Source organism: Ctenocephalides felis, unplaced genomic scaffold, assembly GCF_003426905.1.
Source record: "Ctenocephalides felis isolate EL2017-DRISC unplaced genomic scaffold, ASM342690v1 CF-g0.4_SCAFFOLD_01886, whole genome shotgun sequence".
In the NCBI taxonomy this organism is placed as follows: Eukaryota; Metazoa; Arthropoda; class Insecta; order Siphonaptera; family Pulicidae; genus Ctenocephalides; species Ctenocephalides felis.
The window spans coordinates 152,898,286-152,925,527 of record NW_020538040.1 but is presented as its reverse complement, the minus strand read 5'-3'; the positions used below and the strand labels follow the sequence as shown (position 1 = coordinate 152,925,527).

At 30.3% G+C, this 27,242-nt stretch overlaps 1 long non-coding RNA gene across 1 annotated transcript in view; it reads left to right on the top strand.

Moving 5' to 3' along the window:
• LOC113378538 overlaps positions 1-26,951 on the top strand; it is a 62,266-nt gene extending 35,315 nt beyond the window's left edge. The window contains exons 2-3 of the long non-coding RNA XR_003367195.1: positions 18,566-18,775; positions 26,889-26,951. This is a non-coding gene — a long non-coding RNA (uncharacterized LOC113378538). The remainder of the gene's footprint in view (positions 1-18,565; positions 18,776-26,888) is intronic.
• The last annotated feature ends 291 nt before the right edge of the window (positions 26,952-27,242 follow it).

The following is a 27,242-nucleotide window of genomic DNA, read 5'->3' as shown; positions in this document are numbered from 1 at the left end:
AAGTAAAGACCTGATTAAATTTTTGGGAAGGCCGATTCACCGGTTTCGGAGATCGAGTAAAAAAAGTAAAAAAATTCAATTTGGCGATCAAAAATTATTATCAATAGACATATGCACATCAAATTATCAGATATTTTATAGAGATTTTAATAATCGGTACAAATTTTGTTAACATTTCTATGAGTTTCGTAACAATGTTCAACCGTTCTACTGCAAACCGCGACGCGGCGCTTACGCGCTTTAATATTTTGTTTCTAAAACTGTTACGCAGCGCGATTGTGTTGAGAAAATGTTCAAAATTTAAAAAAAAAGGGCAATATAAAAAAATGACTTTTAAAAGAGTCATTTTTTTTTTTTAATTTGAAAAAAATCTAATTTTTACTAAGTTTTAAAAAAATTTCAAAGCTTTCTTAAAATTTTTAATTTTTAGTAAGGAAAGTGTTCCAGCAATTTTCCCTAAGGCACGATGCCATGCGCCACTAGTATTATTCTCAAGTTGTTCAGTAAGAATTAATACGGTGTTGATCCTTTACTATAGAATTTGTTCCCGTGACATTCGCGAAAGGGCGTTCTGTCCGCTACCTATATACATACATCACAATAACGCATTCGCCAAACACATTCAACAGTGGTGAGTCCATAAAAACCTTAAACGTTTTCCTCTGGGATATTTGTAGGTCCTTTGGTTATCGTAAATCAAGTCGCTGACACCACACGACGCTGCTAACTGACCACGTTATATACTCGATCTCTAGTCCGTCCGTCCCCCACGTATTGGGACAATGTGTGCTCTTCGCCCTTTTCTCGCGGCGGAGAAACTCGCCGGCATCTGCGGCATGTCCGTCTAGTCTGCCTGTCCCCCTGGCCGGAAGACGAGGATATGTTATTCCGGAAAAATATACTATTCTAATCGGGAAAATTGATAGCACTATTGTTGGAAGATGTTCTGTCACTTGTGTGATTGAAGCTAGTTTTTCTCCTCAAAAATTGCAAAAGTGCAATATAAATATTTATTGAAAGCACACAAAAAGTGCATAATATCATAATATAGACAAAATCTGTAATTTGTGATGTCCTATTTATAGATCAGAATTAAATAATAACTTTTTGAAGTAAGGCTTCTTTAGCCGCGACTAGGGTGTAAATCCGTACAAATGCAACGGAAGTCCGTTACGGCAGAACTGAACGTCATTTGCTTTCGATGAAATCATTTCAATACGGGTCGATTGTGATTAGTCGTCGTGTATGTGAATAGAGATCTGTCGTTGTATGCGTACCGGCACCAACGTTGTATGCGTACCGATATCAGCAAAGAAGTCGGCATAGATAAATAAACATTTTAAAGTTACATCGTAGTACAAATCTTGATTTAATGAAAAATGCCTGAATCATAAGAATATTTTACCCAGATCTTGAAATTATTGATTAATAAGAATAATGTTTAGTAAGTTTATTGATTAGAAATTATTTCTATATTCGTAGTTTCTATAAATCATTGAAGTTATTAAAGTAAAAAATACTTTTTAGACAAGACCGATATTACAGCTGTTCAAAGAATGAGATAATATCGCCAGCAAAAAAGTAAAAAAAAAATACAAGCAGTCAATGAATGTATGTTAATTTTAATTACATGAAATGTTTAAATTAGAATGCTATTGAAGCATTTTGGTCATAGAGGGTGGAAAAGATCGTCATACCAGGTTGCAATATTCTACGAACTTATTACCTGATGCAAAAACAGGCATATTGAGTTAGTATCCACGAGATGGCATAACAATATATTCAAACGTTTACGTGGGATATGCAATCATACATACGCGGGGGCTTAAAGGTCCGCGGGTAAAAAGATCCGCTATCGATATCTCAAAAACAAGTAAAGATGAAAATTTTTTAACCACAATATTTGAAAGCAGAGGGAAAAAATGTACAGCCAACCATCACCTCGATTGAATACCAGGTCTAGGTTATATACGGTGTTAGCTCCGTAAAAATGTATCCATAAATTTTATATTTTGTATTGGTTGAATAATGTAGCTATTATTGACAATAAGATTAACAAATCATTGATACTAAGTGACAGCAAATCAAGTCTAACAGCTATAAAACACGCCAATAAACATTCAAATATAATAATATACAAAATTATTGAAATTATAAAGAAAATCAATACTGATGATAAATCCATGATTTTTCTTTGGATAAAGGGTCATTCTAATATAAAAGGCAATAAAATGGCAGACAATCTAGCTGAAGAAGCATGTACGAGCGGCGATCAATTGGCAAAAACTTCTGCGCTAGATTTTAAATATTTAATAAAACAACAATGTTTGGAGCTATGGCAGAAGTCTCACTCATTGTCAGAAACTACAAAGTTAAAAGGATCCACATATGCACTGACGAGAGAGAATGTTTCACTAAACACATGGTTTAAAAATATAGAAGAAAGTCGAAATTTTATTACAGTAATCTGCAGATTGAGACTCGGACATTCCTGCAAATCGCATCTGAAGAGAGTTGGTATCATACAAGATCCAAAGTGTGACTGTGGATCAGCAAGAAAGATCAAAATTACTTAAGAATTTACAAAATGTAAACATTATTTTTTCCATCAATGTACAAATACTTCCATCAAGTAATGACAAGGATATATAAATAAATATATATATATATATATATATATATATATATATATATATAATATATATATATAATTTTATAAGTAATAGCAAAATTAACATATAGCATAATCATTATTGTATAAGTACCAATGTATTATATAGAACTGCTACAACTGTATAGAATCTATACAGTTGTAGCAGTTCTATATAATACATTGGTACTTATACAATAATGATTATGCTATAAGTTAATTTTGCTATTACTTATAAAATTATATATATATTATATATATATATATATATATATACTATAGATAATTGTAATGGCAAAATGATGTAAATCAGAAGCTAAAATAAATAAAATAAAAAAAATGTAGCTATTATTACGAAAAAATCCTTTAAAATTAAAAATAAGACATTGTATCTGTTTGCTCCTTGGTTGTTCTTTTTACCTATGGGGTAAAAGGAGCAGATGACAAATTTTAGAAAAATACTAAATAACTTATTTTTATAGTTAAGAATTAACTGGCAATATTATTCAACATAGTTCGATAGTTGTCGGTTTGATATATGTTGTGATATAGTTCATTTCGATTAAACAGTATAATTACTGAAATTCACATTGAACATTTGTGACCCGCTCTACTATATATATATATATATATATATATATATATATATAATTTGTGTATATGGTATATCTGTCATTTCGTTTCTGCAAAATTGATTTCTCATTCCCTTAATAGCATATGCATTGTTTTATCTCTTGAATACGAATATTGAAGAATAACATGCAACAGCGAGTGGATGGTACATCGTACATGTGTTCAGTTCTGAATATGCGAATCGTGTAAAAAACTCAGTCACGCACATTGAAATGAAACGTATTGATTATCGAGTCGGTATTATTTCACTGAGCTTGGAATGTAAATACTAATTAAGTTGTTCATAAATTTATATTTACTTGCTCTTAGCGGTCACATAACTAACCCATTAAATTATTGCGGTTACAAAAATAATGCTAAGCTTTAATTTTAAAATTATCATTGCAAATTCGTTTTTATAAAAAATATTCCCATTTTTTGCATGACAGTGCAAAATATCATGGTTTAAAATAATTATGCTACTATATGAAATATATTCATCATAAATAAAATTATTATCATAGTTTAAAATGTTTTTGAAACTATTATATTATTAAATGGAATTTTTTCTACAATTACAGCTTAAGACGAATTTACTGAAATGTTTACGAGAATGACAAGAAAAATATTATTTGCACTATATTAAATTGACCAGTTCAGCTCATTTCGTGAAAATGATCATTGCACATATGCAAATCAAATTGACAGATCTTTTATAGAAATTTTGATAATAAGTATTAATTAGGTTCCCATTTTTTAGGTTTGGTACCATGATTTTAAATTTTTAATGTTCACTTATATTGTTAAATCAAATGTCCACGAAATTTTTGACAGTATGGATTAACCGACTTGAATGATCCAAAAAATGTATTTTTTTTTCAATTTTTTTTGAAAATAATAATTTTTTCGGTACTTGTACGTTTTTAATTTATCACGGCTCGATTATGTTTTGTTTATGCATGTATGTTTACATTTTATGTAAAGAGATACATAAATTGTTTGTAATATATGCTCTATGCCTAATTTAATAATATATGCACTTATAAATTTACACGTTAAATAATCTATTTTCAAATATTTAAAACAGTTGTTATAATTTTAATCATCGATCAATTTTTATTGATTATTAATTATTTATATTCCTCAAATGTTCAATTACAATATGAGAAGTTCCAGTAATTTGCCTTAAGGAACTGCGGAGCCATGCACTACTAGTTTCTTCAATAATTCTACTCTTCTAATTAACATCCTGTAGGGTAAATTATAGAAATCCCAAAAAAATCGAAAATGAATTTTTTTATATATTTTTACTTTTAAAAGGTATCTGAACTTTGGCACTCTTTAAAAAAATGGATATATATATGTGTGTGTGTGTGGTCGGATACAATTTTTCGTCGGCGATTTCGTGAACACATTCCAACCGATTTGAATGATTCAAAAAACATTCGATTCCTATTGATAAGGATACGTGCTGATTAGTTTTTGGTAAAGGCAGGCCTAGCCGTTTCGAAGATACGGGGCAAAAAGTGGCAAAAATATTATTTCAGTTTATGAGAGAATGGAGCCTCCGATTTAAATGATTTAAAAAACATTTTACTTATATTTACGAAATGAACAACTGGTAAAATTTTTGGGAAGGCAGGTCTAGCGGTTTCGGAGAAAAAAAAAAGTCAAGAATAATGCCATTTGGCGGTTAAAAATGATTATTAGACATTTTCACATCATATTATCAGATATTTGATAGAGATTATAATAATAGGTACAAATTTTATGTACATTTATATAGGTTCCGTGCCAATGTTTATACGGCAGACATCGACGCGGCGCTTACGCGATTCGTTATTTCGAGTCTAAACCAGCTATGCAGCGCGATCACTTCAAAAAACTGTTCAAAATTTTCTTAAAGTCATTTTTTTACAAAAATTTCAAAATTTTCAAAAATCTATTTTTTCAGTATTTTAAAAAAAATAGTTTTTGGTGCAATAAGTTCTAGCAATTTGTACGATGCCAATCACCACTAGTTCGTTCATAAATTATTAATAATAAGGCATATTTTCCACCAGTTTAATCATAATTTCACAACGTTTAAGAAAAATAACTTCGTCCGACTGGCTCAGTGTGAATGCATCTTCTATCTATAGAATCCGTCCCTTCTTAGACCATAAGGGTAGGTCCTGTTAACAATCAGCAGGTTGTGATGTTCGTGTATCGACTTGTCGCTGGCATTCCGCGGCCTGGATGGCGTATAGCACCGGCAGCTAGTAGCAGTTACAGCGTTAGATAAGAGAACATGTGATGAGAGAGGCCGAGAGGGTGAAGTACTGAGTAATGAGCATTTAGTACTATCTGGTAGCGGCGTCTCGTTCGCTCGGCACAACTTCGGGGTAGAATCATATCGGCTTCCTTTTGCCTCTGTATAATATATGAACGAGGAAAGTATATTCAAAAACCCTGGCAGGTACACGTTATTCTGTTGGGTCTTGTCATATCGACACCTTCTATCGCCCAATGAACCTACACACTGGCGTCTTTATCAAGAATTTCTTTTTTGCAGAACAATGTCTAGCGATTTTTTTGCTAACAGTGTTCCAAGATATATTGAACGTGTAGATATATTTTTATTTGTTACTGAGGGTATAAATTAATATTTTACACTTACTGTTATTTTGTGACTTTAGCAACTATTCAAAACTTACTAAAAGTTTATTGACTGTGTTCAGCAATATTTTACTCACAATATTTATTTACATAATAAATAACATACTAATCAGCACAATTTCCAAATAATATCATTTGTATTGTTCTTGAATTTCTATAATCCATTCAGAATTTTTGGCTAAAACGTGAACGAAAAATTTTTTTTTCCTTTTTTTATATATATTTATTTATTTAACAATATATCCATTTTATATATATCCATATCTCAGACAGGTAGGGGTGCCTAGTATAAGAGATTATGGATTGCTTTATACATTTATGCCTATATATATTTATTGATCTATTTCATATTATTTCATTTTAAAATATTACATCTATATAAGAATTTAAGTATAAGAGTCATATTTAAATATTAAGGTTAATATTGTTTATATCTGGTATACTTTTTTAATTCAGTTTTAAATTTATTTGCGTTTGTCAATATTTTTATTTCGGTAGGTAATTTGTTGAAAAGGCTGTAATTTTTTCTTTTCTGCTAATTACAAAGAAACGGCTCAGCCGATCACAACAAAATACTAACCAAAACGAGTGCTTGTCAAGTTTCATCGAATGGTTTTTAAATTTCTCAAATCGATCCAGCGGTTTTTAAAAAACATCGATGAAAGACTAATATTACAAACGTCGAAAATCGCTGCTCATTTTGTTCAAACTATAATGAATTTTTAATATATGGGCCGTTATATTTTAGTAGGGGGAAGTCCCGTAACACCGGACGGCACCTAACGCCGGACACTGTATTTAACACGTATTATTTAAGCGAGTATCAATCTGTTTATTTCAAAATACAAGTGAAAGGGGCGCGGGAGGCACGCAGGTGTAGGATCACGCGCCAAGACTCACCTATGACGCACACGGCCACGGCGAAAGTAACCCTTTGCTGTTTTAGGCGCAAAATCACGGCGTCACCTAAATATCAATTGAAGAAATTCTAGTATATTTATGCATTTACATTTGGGTGGCATTCAAAGATAAAAGTAGTACTTGATTGTTATACGTGAAATGATAGAATAATATTAGTATTTTAAACAATTTTAGTATGTACCACCAAATGAACGAACATGCCTGTCCTTTAGCACCGGACACTAAGTCGTCCCTTAGCGCCGGACAGTAACCAAATTGATATTTCTTGTGAGAATTGACGTAATTTATTCTAATTATTTAATTTTGTTCTGTATGAGTGCTAACGGTCACTACATTCCCCCATTTTTCGTATTTCCTAGTCAAAGAATGAAAATCTTTCGTTGAATGCTCCAGCTGAGGGCATCGGTGTGGCCCAGTCAAAAGGGTGGATAAATACTGTTTTTTCGCAATATCTAAGAATATTCGTCAAACACACATGTGCAGACATTCCAGGGTGTGGAGATGGCTACATATGTGTTCAATGCAGCTTATTTTAAAATGTCCGGTACTAGGTGCCACTTTGTAAAATCATATTTTTTGTTGCCTAAGTTTAATAGATAGTATTAATTATTTTTAGCAAAGGTTGCGTTTTTGTTAATACCGTTTGATTTCTAGCTTTGTTATCTAACATAAGTTATAATTTAATAAACATTTCGTAAAATATCATTTTTTTATTTTAATGGACATTTATACATAACCTTAGGTGTCCGGCATTCGAGAACTTCCCCCTATGTTCTAAAAGACCATGATATTTATCGCTAAAAAAATCATAAAAATCGTCAAAAAAAAGCAGCAAATCTTTACCAAATACTAATCAGACCGATTTCCAACCAATATATCTTTTGAGTGGTTTTTGAATTTTTAAAATTGATTCAGAATTGCGAGCTAAAAGACAATTTTTTCCTTACTTTATTGCTTCTTACAAAGAAACCGCTTAGCTGATCGTCGCGCAAAACTGACAAACGCTAGTCCTTATCGTGTTACATCGAATCGCTTTTAAATTGTTGAAAGGCCAACACTCTGTTTACACATACATATACTTCTTCCAAATTTGGCGTTATTCGATTCAGAATAACTTGAAACGTCGAGAAAACTAAAAATTAGCATAAAATCAGATTTTTTTATGAAAACATAAACTTCTCTTTCAGGAAGTTTATTATTCTCTAAAAAATTTTTAATATTATCCTATGGGCAAAATAATAAATTTGTACACCTATTTTTAAATAGCTTGCATTATCAAAATAGACAATTGTTAAATTAATTAAATTCATCTCAGTTATCTCTGCCGTCTTACAAGTTTAATTTGTAACGCATGTTTAATTCGATACGCCCGATCGAGAGAGCTCGGCGAGCCCCTCAGTCGTTCATTTATTATTGGTTTGTGATAAATACGTTGTATCGAGTGGAAACCTTCCCCGGCATGTTATGTAGCTACGTGCTCTATCAATGCTCCTTAGGTAGACCACGAACTCTACCATTTCCATCTAAGGAAACGTTCGTTCGCCGAAATAATCAAAAGACGAGCCAAAGATGTACCAGCGTCTCGGGCATCTGTGAACGGCGATGCCATCTCCTCTTGGCTTCCGTTTCCGTAGGAGAAGCTTCGAAACGCCGATGATATCTTAAGATCTTCGGCGTTGAAATGAAGGGATGTGAATGTTCGCGTTTGTTAGCGACCCGCTCTATATTACTGTTGTCACCTACTCCGGAGGGGTGGTTACTCTATTTGCTTACAATCAAAGTTTGTGATAAAGGCTTTGATAGCATTTTTAAAGTATACGTTGCGTAGAGTGTTGACAAACTAGGTGTAAGTAGAGTTTTTCTTTGAGGTAAGTTGTTAGAAATTAGGTAGAAGTTAATCAAAAATTATGTAGAAATAGGGTAGAGTGAGGTTTAATGAAATCCGTGTAAAAAGGTCTAGCAGCATTATACTAAAAACAAGTAAAGTATGGTATTTTTAACGATAGGATAGAGTGGGGCTCAAAAGTCTCCGGGTAAAAAGGTCTACCATCGATATCTCAAAAACAAGTAAAATTAGGCATTTTCTAACAATAATATTTGAAAGTAGAGAGAAAATATGTATAACTAGTCATCACCTTGATTCTTACAAAGTTGCTATCAGGAGATAAACAGTAAGATATTTGAAAATCAAAAAGTATTTTCTTTCGTTTTTAATTTTTTTAATTGTGAGCACTGTTGTTTAGTTTACGATACTTGAATATAATTTTTAAATGTACGTTATTTAATTAACTTCCCGTAGGGAAAGTTATAGTAATCGCAAAAAAATCGAAAATGAAAATTTTTATATATCTTTACGTTTCAGAGGTTTCTACCTTGTATGTGTGTGTGTGTGTGTGTGTGTGTGTGTATGTGTGTGTGTATGTATGTATGTATGTATGTGTGTGTATGTATGTGCGGATACAAATTTTCGTCGACGATTTCGGGAACACGGATCAACCGATTTGAATAATTCAAAAAACATTCGATCCGTATTGATAAGGAGACGTGCTGATTAGTTTTTGGCAAAGGCAGGTCAAGCCGTTCCGAAGATACGGGGCAAAAAGTTCCGAAAACGGTAACTCAGTTTTTAAGAGAACGGAGCGTCCGATTTTAATAATTCAAAAAACATTTTATTTGTATTGACAAGATGAAGAATCGATACAACTTTCATGAAGGTAGGTCCAGCGGTTTCGGAGATATAGAGGAAAAAGTAAAAAAATGAGCCATTTGGCGGTCAAAAATGATCATTAGACATATGCACATCAAATTATCAGACATTTTATAGAGATTTTAACAATAAGTATACATTTTGTTAACATTCCTATCGGTTCCGTACCAATGCTTATGCGTAAGACAGCGACGCGGCGCTTACGCGCTTTATATTTTGTCCCTATGTAGTTAAAGCAGTACGATTGCTTTGAAAAAAAAGTTCAGATCTTCCACAATATGTCAAAATAAAGAAAAAAAAATTTTTTTCAAAAAAAACAAATTTTTTAAAAAAAAAAATTTTTAAAAAAAAAATTTTTTTTTTTTCAAAATAAAACTAATTTTTTGTCCAATTTATAGTTTCTCAAAAATCTTATTTTTTCAAAGTAATTTTTTTTCAAAAATGTTAATCGTTTTAAAAAAAAAATAATAATTTTTGGTACGGGAAGTTCCAGCAATTTGCCTTAAGGCACGATGCCCTAATTGCCTTAAGACAGAATTCCACTTACAGCTAGTTATTTTATAAGGTGTATTGTTATTTTTAAGATAGACTCAACTGTTTTTTTTATATAACCTCTAGAATAACTTACATGTGATTGGGATAAAAAGGACCACTAGAACCTTTTACTGGCAGGGTGTAAATAATCAGAATAATAGTAATAGTAAAAATGTTAAATAATTTGCAAAACAATTTTACAAGAGATAAATTAAATTAATAGTTATTCCAACTCTGATGATATATTACTCTAGCGAAGAACCATATAAAGATTTTTTGCAGTGTGATTGTTATAAAAAAATGTGCTCCTGAAATATACATTTCAAATACAAGTTGTATTTACCTTATTTGTACTAATTTTATTTCGAGAAACAATGAGTTTGATTATGACAAATTACTCAGCAATGCTTACCAAAGCAAGATTTATAATAGTAGTAAGTTGATAAAGATTTTTGTTTATGTTTAGAAATATACTTTTGAAATATAATATTTAAATTTGCAGTTTCACCTAATAATTAAACAGGTTCGATTGATTAAATAATGTAACTATTATTCTGTAAAACTTCTTTTAAATTAAAAATCTAATAGTGAACTTTTTTGCTCCATGGCTCCTTTGTAGTAAAAAGGAGCAAAAAAAAATTATAAAAAAAACATATTTTTACAATAATGAGTTAGCTGGAAATTTTACGAAATATAGTTCGACAGTTATTTGTTGGATATGTATTATTTGTTGTGATGTAGTGTGGTTTTGCCAGTATAATTACTAAAACAAAAAATTGATTTTTGTCCCCATGGGGACTCTACCTCACTAAAAACTAAACTGATATTTATTAAAAATTAAATTGCCAACTGATATCTATGAATCAAATAAAAAACACTAAAGTTTTTTAATCAGACCTTAATTTTCTGAGAAAGCATGTTATTTCTTAAACTGTTGATTAGTAACCATCAGATCGATCGTATTAGTAATCGAAATCTATCAAATATGGTTGAAATTTTGAAATACTTTGTTTTTTTTATTTTTGTTCACATTTACTAGTCAACAGCAATCACAAAACACATTTTTTGAACTATTTTATTTAAGGTAATAATCAAATAGACACACACACTCCCATACACACTTATGTAATTATTGAGCTAAATTATTAAATCAAATAGTACTAGTATTCACTTTAATGAGTAATTCATTAATATATGTTTCCAATGATTCGTTAAATGTTAGAATTTATTATAATAAACATTTTATGAGAATTGATTCAATCATTTAATATAGATCACTTAATGAATCAAGGGTTATTTTCCTTCAATTTATTCGCACGGCCTCGAACTCTATTTTTTCGTACCTATCGTAAACGTTCTATTTATTTATCCAACTGCCAATTAAGTTTTAATTTCCAAAAGAAATATAACACGCAACCGAATTTTAACTCAAATTATAGTTATTTATATTACAGTTACGCCGTAGAACGATTTGATCATATCTTTTTTTATAACTTTTATCAATGTAATTTCGAGTTCGTTGAATGGACCTCTTACTTTAGTAATTAGGTTCATCTATATTTTTACATAAACCGAGGTGCTAATGACCCAGTAGCCGCCACTCCGCGAAACATTGAGTGAGGTATAATAAAAATTATAAAAAAAACTAATTACATTAGTTATGATGTTCACAAATGCATTGATATTACTTGCCAATCGAGTACAAATTCAAAAGAGAATGATTTAATTTTGACAGGTAATTAAAATCGGACACCTTATTTCGCACGCATAAGCATTTGAGTCCTTCGTTATGGGAACTGGCAATTCATTTGAAGCGCTTTCTCATTAACAAGGAGTAAATGATGTTTTTATTAATTGAAATGGTTGCAGGCAATATGTTTTGAATTGCAACAGTTTGGAATCGTATCAATTTTTGCCCTTTAAGCTTATGGTATATTTATAATAATTAATTTTTATTAGACCGTGACGTCAAGCTGAAACGTGGTGATAATATTAACTAACACCACTAACAGTCTTGAAAAACTTTAGAAAAAAATTTTTCACGTAGTTTGAAAATTGTGAGCTTTTAAGTACAACCTAAAGCTTTGATGAAATTATGACAATTTTTGGGTAAATGTGGTAAACTTTAATTTATTTTGTTCATTTAATCTTTGGAAGCGTAACCGTGAATATATGTAGGACCAAGTTATCAAGAATTAAAACTTTATGTTGAACTATACTTAAATAAACAAATATATAATAATCAAATAATAAGTTAAAAAATATTTTTAATTTAAGTTGAAATTGATTAATAAGTTAATAAAATATTATAATTATTAAATTAAATACCAAATATTAAATAAAGTAATACATTTTTTTAAATTTAATTAAAATTGAATTGAATTGAATTAAAATTAATAAAATATAACTGTGAATTTTTATAATAAAGTGAAACTACAATTCAGCAAAGATTCGCTGCATTTACTTTCATTAATGCCCGGAGTTACTTTTCCAACTTCATTACTTTAATTGTAATGAATAAATAATTTAGCATTTATGAATTGTTATAGGTACTGTAATAAATACATTAGCATAAATTAGAGAATGTAATTTAATTTGTCTGCACTATGTTTAATTAAAATAGGATTGTGAGGCTTAGGTATATTGTAGTAATTTAAAATTTAAAGTACTGTTACAGGTTAGACTAATTGTAAACTGTTTAGAGAAAAATGAAAATAAAAATAATGAAAAACTTAAATGAATACAAAAAATATTAATCAATTCCTATATATTAAGTTTTATCTATATATAATTTTAAATGTTTATCTAATCTAATCTAAGTCTATATATAATATTTGAATACTTATCGATATACAAGTGTAAAAAAATTTGAATACAACTGCATAATGTGAATATATTACGATAATTTGGCAAACACAAATCCAAAGTATCACGTTTTTTAATGTGATTATTATATCCTGCACGAATGCCACAAAACCTTATATAGTTTATATAATTTATCCTGTACATATATAGAGATATTTTATAGAGTTTTAGTAATAAGTACAATATTGAAGGTTAAAGTTTTTAAAAACATTAAATTACGCCACGGAAAGCGCCACCAATTTACTTTAAGGCTGTATCTGTAATGTAGCACTAGTAGGACAAGTTTTAGTAATCGCAAAAAAATCGAAAATGAAAATGTTTATATATATTTACGTTTCAAAACCTTCTGAACATTTTGGCATACCTTAGAAAAAATGGATGTATGTGTGTGTATATGTGTGTGTGTGCGTGTATGTGTGTGTGTGCGGATACAAATTTTCGTCGACGATTTCGGGAACACGGACGAAGCCATTTGAATAATTCAAATACATTCGAATCGTATTGATAAGGAGACGTGCTGATTAGTATTTAGCAAAGGCAAGTCTAGCCGTTTTGAAGATATGGGGCAAATAGTGTCAAAAACGGTAATTCCGTACCAATGTTTATCCGTTAGACGGCGGCGCGGCGCTTACGCACTTCGATATTTCGTCTCTATGTAGTTAAAGCAGTACGATTGCTTTGAAAAAATGTTCAGAATTTCCAAAATATTTCAAAATAAATTTTTCTTCAAAGTCTTTTTTTTCAAAAAAAAGTATATTTTGTCAAAAATTTGTAGTTTCTCAAAAATCTAATTTTTTCAGAGTAATTTTTTTGAAAAATGTTAATCTTTTCAAAACAATTAATTTATGATACAGAAAGTTTCAGCAATTTGCCTTAAAGCACGATGCCATGCGCTCCACTAGTTTATTTTTATCTCAATCATATTTCTATATAGAAAATATTTTTCGGAAATGTACATAATTACATCATCCAAATTTTATAATCCTTGCCAAGTAACCAGATAAAGAATATTCATAACCCAAATATCTGACTTTACTAGTTCCATCGGACTTTCTCTCAAGTCTTTTCCATTTTTTTGCATTACAAATATAATTTGTATCAGTACACGATTTGACATGCTGATACAATGATTCTTTGAATCATAATACTACTTTTGATAAAGCTCAGAGAATTTCTTATTGTGGAACTTGTTTATTTTTATATTCTTATATATCTGTTATGGTTTAGTTGTATAAATGTTTTACGTTGTTACTTTTTCGTATTTTATTCGTTCATTCATTCCCTGCAATTGTCATTAATCTTATTTATTATTCAGTGCGAGGTCGGAACAAAAGTCAAATGTAGTTTTATAAATCGTGCGTCACAAACATGGCCTTTAGCAACGAAGATTTTTTTCTTACTCTGGTCTTTGTAAAAATAGAAAAATCTAGTAGCACTGGATTAAAATTGTTGCTATGAGTGGCTGATGTACAATACAATATTCTATATTGTGTTTTTATATTATGTAAAATGGGATTATATGCATGCGTATAATAATTTTAACTCAAATATTTACTAACTTTTAATACGTAACACAATTCTTAAAAAATATTTGTTTTGTAATTTGGTTCATAACTATTTAATTGAAACTAATTACACTTACGTTAACTTTTGCTTATAGTATTGATGGGAAGACGTGCTCATTAGTTTTTGGCAAAGGCAGGCCCAGCAATTTCGAAGGTGCGAGTCAAAAAATGGGAATTCAGTTATTGATAAAACGGGGCGTCCATTTTTAATGATTCGAAAAACATTTTACTTGAATTGACTAAATAAAGGATTAAAATTTTGTAAAGCCCAATCCTAATTGGGATCATTCGATATATGCACATCACATCTTCAGATATTTTATAGAGACTTTAATAATGAGTACAAATTTTGTTTACATTTCTATGGGTTCCGTACCGTTGTTTATTCGATTACGACGCGGCGCTTGAGCGCTTAGATATTTCTTCTCAGCGCGTTTTTAACATTGATTAGAACGACGATTTCTGTGAACTGTGCTTGCTAAATTACTTCCTAATCTGTTAGCTTTCTATGTTTTATGAGAGGGCAACCTAGCGGTCAAACACTCTTGTTTCATGTTACTATGGATTATATAAATTATATATGTGTATCGAATAGTATTGGGTTACATGTATTGCAGTAATGCTCACGAAAGATTATTCACCTGAGATAATATTTGAAATTTATAACATCGAGTGTAAATTTCATATCATACCACTTGGCATCCTGCAGGCCAAACCACCTACGACTTGCTTTGTTGTAATAGTTTGAACAAATTTTGGTCTATAAACTTGCTATATCATGATCATTATATATGCTTATGAAATTTTAATAAATAAAAATTATGAAATAATTTTACAAAAATATGTAAAAATTTTTCAGGATTTTAAAATTGTCTATGAAAATAATTTATTTTAATTTATTCGCATATCATTCTTTCTGATACCAACATAAAAATCCAAAATAACCAGTTAATGGTTTCAACTCTTTGTGAAATATTTAATTCCTCACTGTAAATTATATTTTAGATAACAATATTGTAATTTTAATAATCTTGCAAACATGTATAAAGCTGCTTGTTGACTAAACAATATTATTCCATACTATATTTTTTTTGCACATGCATTCCACACGAAACAATCAATTATCATTTATAATAGACATAATAAATTAATTGTAATAAAATCTAAAATAATGCTTTAAAAATGACTAAATATTTTTTAAAAATAATGTATGTAAGTATTTTAAATTTCTTGATATTGTATCCATTTTTCTAATCTTTTTGAAATATTTAATTAATTAACAGTTCATATTCTGTGAATTCTTTCAGGTAATTTATTATAATGATGTTATTTTCATGAATCTGGAAACGTCTTAAAAACTACTGATTGATTAATAACCCTCTTACTAATACTATTTAATTAATTATGATTGATATAATAAATTAATCGCTATAGAAACATAGTTAATAGTTCAAAAATGACTATAAATATTCATTAAAAACAATCTATGCAAGTATTTTAAATCGCCTGATATTAAGTATCCATTTTTTACACCTTTTGGCTTCCGTATAATGTATAAAATCTAGTAAAAATCGATTAAACCGAAAGATCAGTTCCATTATCAAAGGCAAACCTGCCTGACTGTAAGCAAAGCCTGCATATGTGCCGGTTATAAATATCTCTCGCGAGGTTTCGGAAGTCGGTCGTCGTTACCGCGCTTTTCTCCGGAACGCGTTCCGGTACCGGCATGGGTTCCGTACTACGAACCAACCAGCCTAACCACACAAGTGTAATAGAAGAAGAGCTGGTAATCGAATACCTAAAATTATTTTTATTATTGTAGTAATTGTGAAATCTGCATTATCTGATAATTATCTGAGCGTAAGATAATATATTCAGATGAACAATTATTTGACTGAATTATTAGACTTTTTACATCGATTAACACTAATACAAAATAAATGACATAAGGTCTAGCAATATAATTATAATATACAATTGACAATAATTTGAAAAAAAGCAAGTATAATAATATGACAGGTTGCTTGAACTGCGAAACATAATATGACGCCATCATCTGCCGCCGGTTCTGCCTTGCATACATTATGGTACTGAGTCATATTGAATACTGTCAAAATATCATGTATTTGCTGTGCATTCGGGTGTTTTACACATAAACTGCAACGTAACTCGTATCTTATGAAGCTGGGTCAGAAAGACCATGTTATCTAAGATCTTTTTTTAGACATTTGTGCTGTTTCTAGGTTAGGTTTTCTATCTTACAACCTGAGAAAAACACCTGACTGCACAACAACTACATGGCTTTTGTCAATATTTAAAACGATTTTGTATAAAAAATTCTTCATAACATAGCCTTGCCATAACATTGATCTGTTATGCGGCCAAATCGGTCCATAAAAGTTGATTAGTAATGTCTTGAGATTCTTTTTACGGAAACAAACCTTTAAATATCCTCTAAAATTCTCAAATTTCTGATATGAATTATAAAATATAAGGGCAATATCAAAAAGAAACGTATGTAATAAATATAATTGTGATGATATAAACTTAAAATAGGAAGGTTAAAAATGAATTGTTAAGATAATTTTGATATAATAAAAACTGTCAAAAAGTTGTATCAGTTACTAATTATATGCAATTCTTCAGCAAAATAATGTTTTATACCAAAATGAGCACGATCAGAAATATCGTGAGAACTAGAAACTAAAAAATATTTACATTCTACAATAATTAACACGCTATGTCTTAACTATAGGTCTTGAAGTTTTAAATGCAAAATAAACTACATAATTTTTTAGCACATTTATGCATATTTTATAAAACATAGACAGAATTTGATGTTTTGTACAATGCTCAGCCAGCCCAATTATTTTAAAAACTTTGTAAGTGCTACTCTGCTTCATAACTAATAAATATTATCAATTTTATCTTTGATTTATAAAATAAACCTATTGTCTTCTAAATATCGTTCTATCTAGATAGTTTCAAAGCTGAAACCTTGTTATCCACTTTGGACAGCCTGTTGTCAAGTAGTAACAACATCGGTTTTCATTTGAAAACATAGATAAAAGTAGTATGTTGCCGAATGAAATCAGCTTGTGCCCGCCATTTCTGAATCAAATTTCAAATCATAAGTAATAATAAAAATCGAATAATAAACAATATGAAATACTCGTAGAGATTGGTCAACTATTGAGTTGCATTCTATAAAACCATCATAACAGCTTATAGAAATCTCTTTGGTTCTGATTGCAGTGATTGCTCAACCTTAAAAAAATTATGGTTTTAAATAAGATTGTAAAAATAACAAAATATGGTACATTGATAATAATTAGTATTAATAATTTAATGTTAATTCTTCTTCACTATTCATGCTATTTTTTAAATTGTGAAGAAAACATAAGCCAATAAATAATAAAGTGCGTTGTGTCACACTTGTCGCTTCATTGACGATTGTGATTCTATTTACATATTATTATTATTATTGTTGACCTATTTATTTTTTTACTCTGACAAGAAAATTACCAGCCCTCTGTCTTTTCCATATATTTCACAGCGCGCTCCCGAACAAACCAGCTGTCATTGTTACAACTCCTGGAACTAACGCGCGTTTAATATGAATAAAGTATTTTTGTACAGTCGCTTCTTGACGCAAGGACGAATGAAAACAGATTCGATTTTGTGCAAATATCAAATTATACATATACATATACGATATATATATATATATATATATATATATATATATATATATATATATGATCACAACTTGCTCGAATTTCTTATTCAAGATTTTGTACTCTTAACCCATCACTCAATAGATCCGTAGAATAACCAAGAAAAACCCATTTTTTTGGCAAAATTTTTTTTTTATTCAATCGAAGACGATATACCGATATTCAAGATTTAGTACCCTTAAATTCCAAAATTTTACAGATCTATTCATAAATGATCACTTGTTATTTTATTATTTTTTTACTTTTTTCAAGTATATTATGCCTGTGAGATGAACTATTTTATTACAATATCTGTAATAGCGAATTTTTTTTATAGATGCAGCAATGCCGAGTAAGGGCTAGTTTGGAAAGATATTGTCATCTATATTTTCAAGTGAAAATCTATGTCAATTCTACTGGACATCAGGCTGCCTCAAGGGGTATATCGAACCTGGAACCGCCAATACCTCTAACCACTCATCCACGGCCAGGCCCATTATTACTTAATGTATAAAATCTAAGTGAAGAACGAAAAAACAAACTAAGTGTAAGTAGCATTCTGCAGATCTTTACCAAAAGCTAGTAAGCATGATTACTAATGGATATGTTTGAAACAGATTCAAAATTTTCAAAAACACTTCAGGATAATTAGCAAAAACTTCATCAAAAAGTATTTCACTCACTTGTGATATCGGTTTGAGAAAAGGTTAAATTATGGTTCACATATACACACAAATACATTTTCCAATTTTGGTGTCCAACGATTCAATATGACTTGAAGCTTTGGAAACATAAAATTAGCAAATCGAATTTCTTGGTAAGATAGAATGATTTAGATAGAAATTCTAAATTATTTGATTTTCTTGACATATCAAGTCAATCTGAATAGTTTGACGTCAAAATGTGTGTGTTAAAATTTGACATTTTAAGTCATTCAGAATAGTGCAAAAAATATGCAATAGGGAAAACTGTAATGTAATGTATGTGCAAATGAGAAATTTATATTTATCGTCGTCGCTTTCTCGAAAAACGGCTGCATCAATTTTAAATATTTAAAAGACATATTTGAAGATCGGCCGAGCAGTTACTTTATAGCTAGCACATAAGTGTCAACAATCTTCATCAACGTTTTCATCAAAAATCCTGAAACTATTTTGAGAAGTCAAAATATCAGTTAAGAATCATACTGATTGATTTCTAGTTAAGATCAGCCAAACCGTTTCTTCATAATTAGTTGTTGAAAGAAAATTGAAAATTTTAATAATACTTTGTTTGACTTCTTGGCCTTGAGGAACAACTGCCATATTCGCAAGGCCTATGAAAAATGGTTTAATTATAAAAAATCATCAAATATTGGAATAATGCTTAGTATCAAAATTTCTAAATTTTATCATCACATTTTAAAAGTTGGTAAATCTCAACATATTGATTTAGTAGACTATTTACACATATCGAGAAGTTTTCGCAACTTTTCTTTAGGCAAAATGTCACTTTCACCTAGTTTTACATTTTCTTACTTCACTTTACTGTACACTTAATTTTTTACTTTTACTTGCACTTACATAGTTTATTATTACTAAAAAAAAATTCCCGTAGGGCAAGTTATAGTAATCGCAAAAAATCGAAAATGAAATTTTTTTATATCTTTACGTTTCAAACCCTTCTGAACATTTTGGCATACCTTAGTAAAAATTGATGTATGTGTGTGTGTGTGCGTGTATGTGTGTGTGTTCGGGTACAAATTTTCGTCGACGATTTCGGGAACACGGATGAAGCCATTCGAATAATTCATTAAAACATTCAATTTGTATTGATAAGGAGAAGGCAGGTCTAGCCGTTCCGAAGATATGGGGCAAAAAGTACCAAAAACGGTAACTTAGTGTTTAAGAGAACGGAGCGTCCGATTTGAATAATTCAAAAAAACATTTTAATTGTATTAACAAGATGAAGAACTGATCAAATTTTCATGAAGGCAAGTCTAACGGTTTCGGAGATCTAGTAAAAAAAAGTAAAAAAGATGCCATTTGGCGGTCGAAAACTGATCAGTAGACATATGCACATCAAATTATCAGATATTTTATAGAGATTTTAACAATAAGTATAAATTTACATTCATACAAATAAGGTTACATTTTTATGGGTTCCGTACCAGTGTTTATCCGTTAGACGGCGACGCGCTTCGATATTTCGTCTCTATGCAGTTAAAGCAGTACGATCGCTTTGAAAAAAAGTTCAGAACATCCAAAATATTTCAAAATAAAGAAAACATTTTTTTCAAAAAGTTTCTTTTTCCAAAAATTTTTTTTTTCAAAATGTATAGTTTCTCAAAAATCCAGTTTTGTCAAAGTAATTTTTTTTTCAAAAATGTCAACCTTTTTTAAAAAAATATATTTTGGCACGGGAAGTACCAGCAATTTGCCTTAACACACTTTCGGCGGTGCGGGTACTGGTACTCGATTTTAGGATTGTCATTCAACTGCGGGTGCGGGTATTTTCGGGTACTCGGTCGGTACGCTAGATGCGAAGAGCGAACGAAATTTCTTACTATGAGCGGTTGCAACGCTAGTTTTATATTTATTATAAAACTATAATAAAATTATAATTTATTCTTCAAAATTATTTTCGATACGTAAATACGTATATGTTACATAAATATTTTGCTATCTTTGTATTTATTGCGTTTCGATAATTCATATAATTTAAAATTCAAAAACAATGTTAAAAATAAGCTATTACATTTTTACAAGCAATCGAACGTAGCTTATAAAATCATATTATTATTTATGTAATTAACTATTAGGTTTGTCACTAATTTATACACCATAAAAATTAATTTCGTACAATATTAAAAATAATCGAATTTTCAACGTAAAACTCTAGATTGTATATAGTATGATTATAAGTGATATAGGTACTTTATACATGATTGGAGAATGGAATTACTTTGTCTAATTTACGTACCTGGCAACAGGTAATTTTATCAAATACAGTATCCGGCGAGTAATAAAACTAATTGATTAATTTACTGTTGAATGACGAATGTTTTTCAATTGTGCTTGGATTACAGGTAATTTGAAAATGTATGATATCATATTTCTCGTATTTTATTATCCAATTTCTTTTATTTAAAAGAATTCAACGGAATTAAATGTATTTAATAACCTGTTACTTCCTATTACCTAAATAAATCTTCAAATTTATATTTAAAATCTAATCTAATTAAAAATATTTATCATATTTAAAACAAGCATTTAAGCAAAAATAGTAAAATATGGTATTCTGATTAGAATGGCTTGCGAAGCAAAGTCAGACTACATATGCAATTTAAAAATTTACTATGGAAATGGCAATAGTTTACAACAGACAACTATATTAGATATATTAGAACCTTATTTAAATTTGTGGCATCATGTATACATGGACAATTTTTATAATAGTTTAAATAAAAGTTTATTATTACTACAAAATAAAACTAGGATTTGTGAGACTATAAGAACAAACAGGGGCCTTCCTGAAGAACTTAAAAATTTGAAACTTAAAAGAGGAGAGACAATATTTAGAAGACGCCAAGAAGTTTTGTTACAATTCTTCAAAAAAATAGTCCAAATGATTTCTTCAATTCTAAACTTATTGCGTAAAAATGTGTAGTGTATACTCGTGTAAAAAACCTATATACGAGGTCTGTTCAAAAAGTACCCGGAATTTTCGTTTTTTCAAAAAAATATTTATTAACTTCCCGTAGGGCAAGTTATAGTAATCGCAAAAAAATCGAAAATGAAAATTTTTATATATCTTTACGTTTCAGAGGTTTCTGAACATTTTGGCATACCTTAGAAAAAATGGATGTATGTGTGTGTGTGTGTGTGTGTGTGTGTATGTGTGTGTGTATGTATGTATGTATGTATGTGTGTGTATGTATGTGCGGATACAAATTTTCGTCGACGATTTCGGGAACACGGATCAACCGATTTGAATAATTCAAAAAACATTCGATCCGTATTGATAAGGAGACGTGCTGATTAGTTTTTGGCAAAGGCAGGTCAAGCCGTTCCGAAGATACGGGGCAAAAAGTTCCGAAAACGGTAACTCAGTTTTTAAGAGAACGGAGCGTCCGATTTTAATAATTCAAAAAACATTTTATTTGTATTGACAAGATGAAGAATCGATACAACTTTCATGAAGGTAGGTCCAGCGGTTTCGGAGATATAGAGGAAAAAGTAAAAAAATGAGCCATTTGGCGGTCAAAAATGATCATTAGACATATGCACATCAAATTATCAGACATTTTATAGAGATTTTAACAATAAGTATACATTTTGTTAACATTCCTATCGGTTCCGTACCAATGCTTATGCGTAAGACAGCGACGCGGCGCTTACGCGCTTTATATTTTGTCCCTATGTAGTTAAAGCAGTACGATTGCTTTGAAAAAAAAGTTCAGATCTTCCACAATATGTCAAAATAAAGAAAAAAAAATTTTTTTCAAAAAAACAAATTTTTTAAAAAAAAAATTTTTAAAAAAAAATTATTTTTTTCAAAATAAAACTAATTTTTTGTCCAATTTATAGTTTCTCAAAAATCTTATTTTTCAAAGTAATTTTTTTTCAAAAATGTTAATCGTTTTAAAAAAAAAATAATAATTTTTGGTACGGGAAGTTCCAGCAATTTGCCTTAAGGCACGATGCCCTAATTGCCTTAAGACAGAATTCCACTTACAGCTAGTTTATTCGTCTACATTAATGTGGTCCCCTTCAAAGTAGTCCCCCCCAGATATAATACACTTATGCCAGCGTTTTTTCCAATTTTCGAAGCACCCTTGATATTCACTTTTTGATATGTCCTTGAGCACTCTCAGCGATTCGGCCTTTATTTCTTCAATCGAGGAAAACCGCCGTCCTTTCATGGGTCTCTTCAACTTTGGGAATAGGAAAAAGTCACACGGAGCCATATCGGGTGAATATGGAGGTTGGGGCATGACTACGGTATTGTTTTTGGCAAAAAAATTACGAACAAGCAACGACGAGTGAGCAGGTGCGTTATCGTGGTGCAACAGCCATGAATTGTTTTTCCATAAATCGGAGCGTTTTTTTCGGATTGCTTCGCGCAAACGTCGCATCACTTCAAGGTAATACTCCTTATTAACCGTACGACCTTGTGGTAAGAACTCTTGATGCACTATGCCGTTATAATCAAAGAAAACAGTAAGCAAAACCTTGACATTCGATCGAACTTGACGTGCTTTTTTCGGTCTTGGCTCACCTGGGCTCTTCCATTGGGACGATTGGGCTTTGGTTTCGACATCATAACCGTACACCCATGTTTCATCACCAGTTATGACCCTTTCAAGCAAACTTGGATCGTTGTTGACGTCATTTAACAGCTCTTGAGCGATGTTCATGCGATTGCTTTTTTGGTCAAAATTCAGCAGTTTTGGAATGAATTTTGCTGCCACTCGTTTCATGCCCAAAACATTTGAAAAAATGTTATGACATGAGCCAATTGATATGCCAACTTCATCAGCAACTTCTCTAATTGTGATTCGGCGATCATTCATAACCATTTTTTCCACTTCTTTCACATTTTCATCGTTTGTTGACGTGCTGGGTCGACCGGAGCGTTCGTCATCTTCAACATCTTCGCGGCCATCTTGGAAACGCTTATACCACTCGTAAACACTTGTTTTTTTCATAGCAGACTCACCATAGGCTTTTTGTAACATTTCACACACTTTGTTACACTTTATTTCATTTTTTACGCAAAATTTAATACAAATTCTTTGACTTTTCAATTCTTCCATTGTAAAAATCGCCGAGCTCAGAAAAACACGTCGAACCTTAGCGACTACCACAGACAAAGTAAACAGTGAATATAGCTGAAAATTTCATCATACTTTAGGGGCATGTATACCAACACAATAAAAAAAAATTTTGACTATCAGACACTCCAGACCCGCGAAATTTAAAAATTCCGGGTACTTTTTGAACACACCTCGTATAACAAACTTTTCTGTGTATTTTGATTAATTGCTTTTTAAGATTAAATTTTTTTGTATTTCACAGACTAAACTTGTGAGTAATTACGTAAGAAAACGTATAGAAAATGTTTCTGTGCATTTTGTTTTAAATTTTTAGAATTAATTACATTTTTCATTTCATTGTCTAAACACTAAACATATGTATCATTGCGTAATAATATTCAACTTTATTTGCAAATGTTTTACTTTCAGTATTGATAGTTTTACCTCATAATAACTTAATATTATAGTATTTACTACTGCGTTTGAATTTGGGCAGTAAGTATTGTAAGTAAAAGACTGTGCTTTCATGCCATGCTTATACGCATTCGCACCGTTGTGAAAACCCCGCTACGGGTACAAGTTAGCCCGAAATCCTATCCGCCGAAAGTGTGTTAAGGCACGATGCTATGCGCCCCACTGGTTTATTTATCAAATTACTTAGTGAGTAAAGTGTAAAAATTACTTTTTTACACAAACGCAATTTAATTAGCAACGAATTATAATATTTCATGTATTTAAAATAATTTTTAGAACAAATGGTAATTATTTAATAGTCAACAAAATATCGATTTAGTGAATGCATTCTACGCATAGATAAACAAGTATAAATTCTTCGATTCGGTGTATGCTTGTTGCTACCATTCATGTCATCGATCAAGGTCAACAAAGACATCATCATAGATGACAAGATTTTGCACAATTGTGAGGCACGAACTGTCAAATTAGATGGTTCCATTATTTGTCGCAAGTGGCGGCACTTGCTGTGAATTAATCGCATGGCAAAATTGAGTTTATGATCTTCACTTTATAAAAATATGCATGTCTATGTTTTGCATTGTCGAAGCGATCGTGGTAGCTTGCACTTCTTTCTTGCTGCAACTGTTGAACTGTACGCATCGTTTTTTCATGTAAGTGATTTACGTTGAATGTTTTTATTCGTGACGCTTTGTTAATCTTCGAGGTTTTTTTTAGTTCGATTTCATTTAGCTAAATATATAATTTCTGGAGCGTATATTTTAAAGAAAAAAACATTAATAATTTTATTTAAAACACATGTCACAATTGTACTCGACTTTTATTATGGACACATGCGTTACATCATACTTTTTACTGCGTCTTCTTATTATGCCTTATGTATTATGACGTCATTTATATAAACTAATACATGTTAATCGATATTTTTTAGAAAATTTGTATTATTTGGATCGATCATGATAAGGCTGTTCCACCTTGTAGATCTTTCTTGATGCAACTCAGTACGCATAATATTTCTCCATATAAGTGATTTACGTTGAATGACTTATTTAACCTTTTTTACTATTAAATTTTTTATTCAACAATCGGTTTACGGGAGTTTCGTAAATATTCATATATACGTAAACACACACACATACATCTATTTTTTCTAATTATAAGGTATGCCAAAATGTTCAGAAGCTTTTGAAACGTAAAGATATATAAAAAATTTCATTTTCGATTTTTTTGCGATTACTATAACTTGCCCTACGGGAAGTTAAAAATAGTGGGATCTACACGGTAACCATATTTTTTTTAGAACATATTTTTTTAAATATTACTTAGATGTCTTTTATGCATTTTTCTTATAGATTCGAATTTTATTGCACGTTTAGGCAACTTTTTTGAAATCCTGATGTTGACGTTTACTGATTTGAAACATTATATATTATATTTCATACATTTTATGTTTTTCGGATACAGGATTAGTCTCATTACAGTATACAGTTAATTAAATTATTTACAGTAAAATAGAAAACAAAACGGTACTAAGCCGGTTAACACTATCACAAACACATCTGTAATGCAAAATGCAATTCACTATACTTGAAAAAAAAATGTCTATAATAATGTGACAGACCGTCTAAAACTTGATAATAGAATGTTCAGTATGCAAAATAGGTAGTTACTTGATATATTTTTGACGGTACAAAACAATTCTTAAAATCCGAGTTTCAAGTGATGAGATGAGATGATCTTTTTTGTTAGCTATTCTATTGTATACTAAATTACATAATTAAATCCAGTTTAGTGCATTTTAGACTCCTTGTTACCATTATATTTACTATTTGAAGGCATAATATTGCAAATGAAGAAAATGTATTTTAATTTTTTGGGTAATCGTCCAATCCCGCCAATTTGACGGTTTTCCGAGTATTCCGTTTTATGCCATATACGAGTTTCAGAATTTATAAATTTGTGAAAATTATAATTGTATATACATTTTAAAGAAAAAAGTAATTTTTGACGTACTTACGACAGGTGTTCGATTGCGTTTGGATTCGAGTATACATACATACGTTATATCATACATTTTTTTTTATCTCTTGCTTTATGTCGTCAATTATATAAACTAATAATTAAAGTTTTTATAGTAAATTTGAAAAAAATATTTTGAACAATCATACTTTGTACAGTACCGCTAGCTGCTGCAACTTTTGAATTGTACCCCCTTGAAAACATTACCCCTTGTGAGTGAATTACGTTAAATGATTTTTATTTTTGTTTCTGAATTATTTTCAACTTATAAGAACCGATCATACGATTTTCGGAAAATTTCTATTATTTTTCTCATCATTCAATAATGTGTGACCATTCCTGCAATAAAGTAAAAAATTCTAAATTATAGGTGGTGTATTCAGGGCCGTTTTAGAAATTTGGCACCCTGGAGCACTGACAAAACTGCCGCCCCATCCCTGAATTTTTACTTAAATAGTTTTATATATCATTGTACTAAAATTAAAATAACTATTTGATTGCAAAACATTTATTACCATTACATACTATAAATAGTATGTATGGAACTTCTCGTACTAAAAATTAAAATTAAATTTAAAAAAAATTAAAATTGCCCTATTAAGTAAGCGCCGCGTTGCAGTATGACGGATAAATGATGTTACAGAACCCATAGAAATGTAAACACAATTTATACTTATTATTAAAATATCTGATAACTTGATGTGCATATGTATAATAATCACTT